The 7,635-nt window shown below is 43.7% G+C and overlaps 1 non-coding gene across 1 annotated transcript; it reads right to left on the reverse strand.

Moving 5' to 3' along the window:
* Window positions 1-3,569: 3,569 nt before the first annotated feature.
* Window positions 3,570-3,649, reverse strand: TRNAL-UAG (transfer RNA leucine (anticodon UAG)). The gene has a single exon. It is a non-coding gene; the product is annotated as a tRNA-Leu (tRNA).
* Between the last annotated feature and the right edge of the window lie 3,986 nt (window positions 3,650-7,635).

The raw sequence follows: 7,635 nt of genomic DNA on the forward strand, positions 1-7,635 counted from the left end.
TCTTTCATAGACACCCTATGTAGTAACAAAAAAACACTATGATGACTTTTTTCGCCCACGGTTTAATCATTCGGGGCTGAAAGGGTTAAAGGAAGTGAATATTTTTACTTGGGTAGTAGAATAACTGACGATGGGAGAAGTAAGGAGAACATAAAGTTCAGTCTAGTACAAGCAAGCAAAATAAATTTGCTCACTTTGAACAATGATATAAGAATTAGAAAGATAGTTTTGAAGACGTTGGTCTGGAGCGTGGCATTGTATCGGAGTGAAACATGGACGATAACTAGCTCAGAAAGAAAGAAAGAAAGAAGGAAAGAAAGAAAGGTAATAGAAGCTTTAGAAATGTAGTAGTTACAGAAGAATGGTTAGGGAAGATGGGTAGATCGAATCACGAATGAAGAGATACTGAATCGAATTGATGAGAGAAGATCGAACTGAATAAATTTGACCAGAAGAAGAGTTAGAATTATAGGACACAAAGACACCCAGGACTTAGGGATAGACCAAGGCATGAATATGACAAACAGATTAGAGTAGATGTGGGATGTAGTAGTTACGTAAAAATGAAAAGGTAGCAGAGGATAGGGTGGCGTGGAGTGCTTCATCAAACCAGTCTATGGAATGATGATTTAAAGAACAACATCTGTATTTTAATATGGTTTTTATTATAGCATTTTAGGGATTTCTGTCTCCTTCTGTACATTTGAAATTAAAAATGTAACAATATTACTCTTAATGAAAACTTTCATATCACCTGTACGTAGTTATGTTATACTGGTACAATACATTGTTATTTGATATACTCTGGAAGTAAGAAAACCCTTAATTCTATCAATATTCAATTCCAGTTTTAGCATTAATTCTTTCTCAATTAAATGCTTCGTAATATAAGTATTTATATTATCAGATGCTACAATTGGAATTAAATATTGACTGAAAGGACTGATCAGTCTTAAAGGGAAATAATGGATAGGGTTTGCTCGCACAGTGAAGATATATTTTTACACAAAATGAATAGATAAACGCATAAGATATAAAGCCAGTGTGGGGGATGATCTGTATTTTATTTTTTGCTCTACTGTAAAATTTGGTTTACTGTAGGTAGTGGGGTTTTGATTTCCCTGATTCATTTCATTCGTGTGTGCAATATTTTCGGGATCCACTACATTCAGGTAACGTACGACGGGCATCGTCATCCAGCCACTTCCAATTTTATTTATTTCGCCGTCAAATGATTGAATATTTTTGTGGGGACAAAGAGGTCGGCTCGTTGAGAATGTTAATTGTATGCACATTCCTTTTAAGAAGTAGATATATATCTCCGGAGTGGAGTAAGATTCGCACGCGCGCGCCCTGTGTGGTCCCTGCCATTGGCTACGGAATGTGGACGACCATTTTTAATTGAAATAAAGTGGGAGCTTTAATGGAAAGAAATTCTACAAGACAAAGTGAATAATTAGAGGCTGACCGACTGGGGACAGTGTGGTCCTCTACTATAGGTGGACATATTTAAGGAGCAGTTGAAGACCTCCCCGAAATAAGGATGTAACCAACAAAACAACACATTTTTGAAAAGAGAGATTTTAGTGGAAATGGGCGGTACCATCACGCTTCTTTTCTATGGTGTCATATTCTGTCTTATGCCCAGGTGCAGCATTCTCAGATAATTCGAAACCGTAGTAAAACTCTTACCGTGGTATTGTCGTTAATGGGAGTATCAAAGGCCTATCCTGGTAAAGTAAAAATTTAACAGATTTACATCTCGATTTCTCTTGACTTTCCAAGCTAATGAAACGAAATTTTGATGCAATATAAAATCATATATAATACATTCACCCGTCTACTTCCTTGGTTCTACCTTTATTAGAAAACAAGATATAAATGTTTAAATCAAGTTATTTCTTTCTTCTTTCTTCACCCGAGCTCGATAGCTGCAGTCGCTTAAGTGCGGCCATTATCCAGTAATCGGGAGATAGTGGGTTCGAACCCCACTGTCCCCAGCCCTGAAGATGGTTTTCCGTGATTTCCCATTTTCACATCAGGCAAATGCTGGGGCTGTACCTTAATTAAGGCCACGGCCGCTTCCTTCCCATTCCTAGGCCTTTCCTATCCCATCGTCGCCATAAGACAAATCTGTGTCGTTGCGACGTAAATCAAATTGCTCTTCTTTCTTAATCAGTTGGCCGTCCAGGGTTGGCTTTTCACTCGGACTCGGCGAGCGATCCCACCTCTACCGCCCTAAGGACAGTATCCTGGAGCGGAGACTTTCGGTCAGGGGATACAACTGGTGAGGAGGATCAGTACCTGAACAGGGGCCTTGTGGAGTAATGGGATTTTTTTTTTGCTATTTGCTTTACGTCGCACCGACACAGATAGGTCTCATGGCGACGATGGGATAGGAAAGCTCTAGGAGGGGGAAGGAAGCGGCCATGACCTTAATTAAGGTAGAGCCCCAGCATTTGCCTGGTGTGAAAATGGGAAACCACGGAAAACCATCTTCAGGGCTGCCAACAGTGGGGTTTGAACCCCCAGATGCAAGCTTACAGCTGCGCGACTCTAACCGCACGGCCAACTCGCGCTGTGGGAAGATTGGAAGGGATAGACAAGGAAGAGGGAAGGAAGGGGCCATGGTATTAAGTTAGGTACCATCCCGGCATTTGCCTGGAGGGTAAGTAGGAAACCACGCAAAACTACTTCGAGGATGGCTGAGGAAGGAATCGCCCCCTCTACTCAGTTGAACTCCCGAGGCTGAGTGCACCCAGTTCCAGCCCTCGTACCACTTTTTCAAATTCGTGGCAGAGCCGGGAATCGAACCCGGGCCGCCAGGGATTGCAGCTAATCATGCTAACCACTACACCACAGAGGGGGGACAAATCAAGTTCTTAATTTTTAAATTTATTTATTTTTAAAAAAGTAGTTTTGATCAAAATATGTGTGATATCTCTACCATTGTAGATTCATATATACTGTAAACAATAAATCTGTTTACGAAAGGCCCCCCTGTGGGTGGGAGCGGTAGAATAACACCCACGGTATCCCCTACCTGTAATAAGAGGCGACAAAAAGAGGCCCCGGGGGCTCTGAACCTTGAAGCGTGGGTGGGCGACCACGGGACCCTTAGCTGAGTCCTGGAATTTTCTCCTCTTACTTGTTGCAGGCTCCTCACTTTTATCTATCCTATCCGACCTCCTTTGGTTAACTCTTGTTCTTTTCCGACCCCGACACTGTTAGGTACAGGAGGGCTAGGGAGTCTTTCATTTTCACTTCCTTAGTGGCCCTTGTCTTTCTTTGGTCGATATTTTCATATTTCGAAGTGTCGGATCCCTTCCATATTTCTCTCTGATCAGTGTTATATAGAGGATGGTTGCCTAGTTGTACTTCCTCTTAACACAATATTCACCACCATCACCACCACCATTGTTAACGATTTCAGAGTTCTACCTTAAGTAGATTCTGAGAAAATTGGAAACATTGGCAAAAAATGTGTTTTTCTTTAGAAATCACACTTGAAAATGCCACATCGCATATGAAACACTTGCCCGCAATTGCTTTCTACAGAATAAAACTCTTGGCAGCGGTGGGATTCGAACCCACGCCCTTTCGGACTGGTGCCTAAAACCAGCGCCTTAGACCGCTCGGCCACGCTACCGACAAGTGCAACGTTACTTACGAGAGGTCGATACTACCATGTTTCCTACAATATAAACACCAGATATGAAGTAATTTCATGATAATCAATAGAGCCAACTTATGGAGCAGGATGCTTATTATAAATCAACATATATTACCGTCTTCTAGAGCAAATAGTTCCCAAGATATCTTGTCTTAACTGAACAACTGCTCTCGAAATCTGTAGAAATGGCTAATACAGTAATATGTTCTTCTTCTTTCTCTTCTTCGTCTTCTTAATCTTCTTAATCTGTTTTCCTTCCAGGGTCGGTTTCTCCTTCGGACTCAGCGCCTCAAGGGCAGTGTCCTGGAGCTTCAGACTCTGTGGGTCGGGGGATACAACTGGGGAGGATGACCAGTACCTCGCCCAGGCGGCTTCACCTGTTATGCTGAACAGGGGCCTTGTAGGAGAATGGGAAGTTTTGGAAAGTATAGACAAGGAAGAGGGAAGGAAGCAGCCGTGGCCTTAAGTTAGGTACCATCCCGGCATTTGCCTGGAGGAGAACTGGGAAACCACGGAAAACCACTTCCAGGATGGCTGAAAAGGGAATCGAGCCCCCCTCTACTCAGTTGACCTCCCGAGGTCGAGTGAACCCCGTTCCAGCCCTCGTACCACTTTTCAAATTTCGTGGCAGAGCCGGGAATCGAACCCGGGCCTCTGGCGGTGGCAGCTAATCACACTAACCACTACACCACCGAGGCGGAATATGTATTTTTAAAATTTATAAAGTGCGCCTCTGTGGTGTAGTGGTTACTGTGTTATTTGCCACCCCCAGAGGTCCGGGTTCGATTCCCGGCTCTGCCACGAAATTTGAAAAGTGGTACGAGGGCTGGAACGGGGTTCACTGAGCCTCGGGAGGTCAACTAAGTCAAGGTGGGTTCGATTTCATCTCAGCCATCCTGGAAGTCGTTTTCCGTGGTTTCCCACTTCTCCTCCAGGCAAATACCGGGATGGTTCCTAACTTAAGGCCACGGCCGCTTCCTTCCCTCTTCCTTGTCTATCCCTTCCAATCTTCCCATCCCCCACCAAGGCCCCTGTTCAGCATAACAGGTGAGGCCTCCTGGGCGAGGTAGTGGTCATCCTCCTAAGTTGTATCCCCTGACCCAATATCTTACACTCCAGGACACTGCCCTTGAAGCGGTAGAGGTGGGATCCCTCGCTGAGTCCGAGGGGAAAACAACGCTGGAAGATAAACAGATAAAGAAGAAGAATAAACAACAGTGTTATAATCATTCTTCTCCTTGTCAGCATCATTGTAGTGATTTTTTTTCATATCTTCTATTTCAACCCTTTATTTCTTCTTCTTCTTAATCTGTTTATCCTCCAGGGTTTGTTTTCTCCTCGGACTCAGCGAGGGATCCCACCTCTACCGCCTCAAGAGCAGTGTCCTGGAGTCTCAGACTCTGGGTCGGGGGATACAACTGGGGAGGATGACCAGTACCTCGCCCAGGCGGCCTCACCTGCTATGCTGAACAGGGGCCTTGCAGGGGGAAGGGCAGATTGGAAGGGATAGACAAGGAATAGGGAAGGAAGCGGTCGTGGCCTTGAGTTAGGTGCCATCCCGGCATTTGCCTGGAGGAGAATTGGGAAAGCACGGAAAACCACTTCCAGGATGGCGGAGGTGGGAATCGAACCCACCTCTACTCAGTTGACCACCCGAGGCTGAGTGGACCCCGTTCCAGCCCTCGTACCACTTTTGAAATTTCGTGGCTGAGCCGGGAATCGAATCCGGGCCTGCGGGGGTGACAGCTAATCACACTAACCACTACACCACAGAGGCGCACTTTATAAATTTTAAAAATACCCTTTATTTCTAAGATTAATTAATTTTGTTTCGTTAGGTTAGTTAAGGTTAGGTTATCAGTTTCAGCCGATACGGAAAAGGAAGGGCGAACGAGAGCGCCAAATTTCAATGCATTTGAAATTCTCGCTGACTTAGATTACTTGTTGGCGAAAAAGCGGGTTATATTTGTGAGTGAGGAACTCTAGTTGGTTACTTATTAATTGTTACGAAGACGCCATAGACTATTTCCCCCTGTTCATCCTCCTCAATATACAGGGTGTTTACAAATTAATATCGGAGTTTTAACGCCTTATAATATTGAATACGTTAAACTTACAGTTATACATTATATGTCAAATGAAAGAGCAACTCAAACAGTTTTGTTTGCTGGCACCAATGCGCATGTACGTGCAATGGTTTCGCCGCAATCCGCTAGACAGCGGTAGTAGCAAAGATGGCGACTAGTGAACAGGAAGCTTTTTGTGTTTTGCAGTTTGCAAAGACAGAATCTGTAGTTACTGTGCAACGTGCTTTCCGCATTAAGTTCGGTTGTGATCCTCCAAGTGATAATAACATTCGCAGATGGTATCATAAGTTTGAAGACACCGGTTGCCTTTGTAAAGGGAAGAGCAAGGGACGACCAAGATTAAATGAAGAGACTGTTGAGCGAGTGAGAGAGTCATTCACTCGTAGCCCAAAGAAATCAGTCCGGAAGGCTAGTCGTGAATTACAACTTCCTGCGTCGACCGTTTGGAATGTTGTAAGAAAACGCTTACAGCTACGTCCTTACCGTTAACAGTTATTACAGGCTCTAAAGCCGGCAGACCACAGATTACGTGCCAACTTCGCAAACGACATGTTGTTACATGATGATGAGTTTATGAATCGTGTTGTTTTCAGTGATGAAACGGTCTTTCACCTTAGTGGACATGTAAACACTCATAATGTGCGCATGTGGGGCTCAGAAAATCCTCACGAGTTGGTACAAATGCAACGAGATTCCCCTAAAGTGAATGTTTTTTGTGCTGTATCCCGGCGAAAGGTTTATGGGCCTTTCTTTTATGGTGAACGTACTGTAACTGGTACTTCTTACCTCGATACACTAGAGCAATGGCTCTTCCCTCAGTTGGAAGAAAATGAGCCAGAGAACTTCATTTTCCATCAAGATGGTGCGCCACCTCACTGGCATAACGACGTACGCAATTGGTTGAACGTCACTGTACCCGAGCGCTGGACAGGCCGCAAGGGCCCCAATGACAGGACTTGCTTGGCATGGCCTCCACGTTCTCCCGACCTAACGCCATGCGATTTTTTCCTTTGGGGCTTCATCAAGGATCATGTGTACGTGCCTCCGCTACCAGCTGACCTTCCTGAATTAAGAAACCGGATTGAAGCAGCTGTTGCTGAGATTACTGAAGACACACTTAATAACGTTTGGGAAGAACTCGACTATAGACTTGATGTATGCCGTGTAACAAATGGTGGTCATATTGAACATTTGTAAAGTTCGTAATAAAATTGTTTGAGTTGCTCTTTCATTTGACATTTAATTTATAACTGTAAGTTTAATGTATTCAATATTATAAGGTGTTAAAACTCCGATATTCATTTGTAAACACCCTGTATTGTAGATATATGATATTGAACCCTTTAGGTCCATATTGAGGGATACCTACATTTCTTACCTATCAGCAAAGTTCATGAGATCTGTCTCTTGGGTCGTGTCGGGTTCTTCGTCACTTGCTGAGGTAATGGTAGGGTTCAGTAATTCTAATCTATCTACTGTAATGAAAGGTCTGTTTAAAAGATTCCTATTTATTCAGGAAAATTCTGAAGCCATCTTTTATGTCAATGGTATCATAGAAGTCAATTGTGTCCATTGGACACCACAATCATTTTTTACATAAACGTCAGAACACTGGTGTGAGACTTTAACGTAACTGCCTGACGGGCATTCATACTAGAAACCATTGTCTCAATTATTAATCATTTAAGAAAGGAAAGTCTGGAAATCTTTAAATTCGGCTTTCACGTGAGACCACATGTACCATCATAGTGATTCGTTATGGTCCAGCCCTCGTAACACGAACTCTGGACTCTGGGTATAATTAAGGCCGTCCAATCGGTGTGTGCCACACAGTGGTTCTACGGCATGGACCCTTAATTGAATCGATGTGACCTG

The sequence above is a fragment of the Anabrus simplex genome, chromosome X (assembly GCF_040414725.1).
Source record: "Anabrus simplex isolate iqAnaSimp1 chromosome X, ASM4041472v1, whole genome shotgun sequence".
Taxonomy (NCBI): Eukaryota; Metazoa; Arthropoda; class Insecta; order Orthoptera; family Tettigoniidae; genus Anabrus; species Anabrus simplex.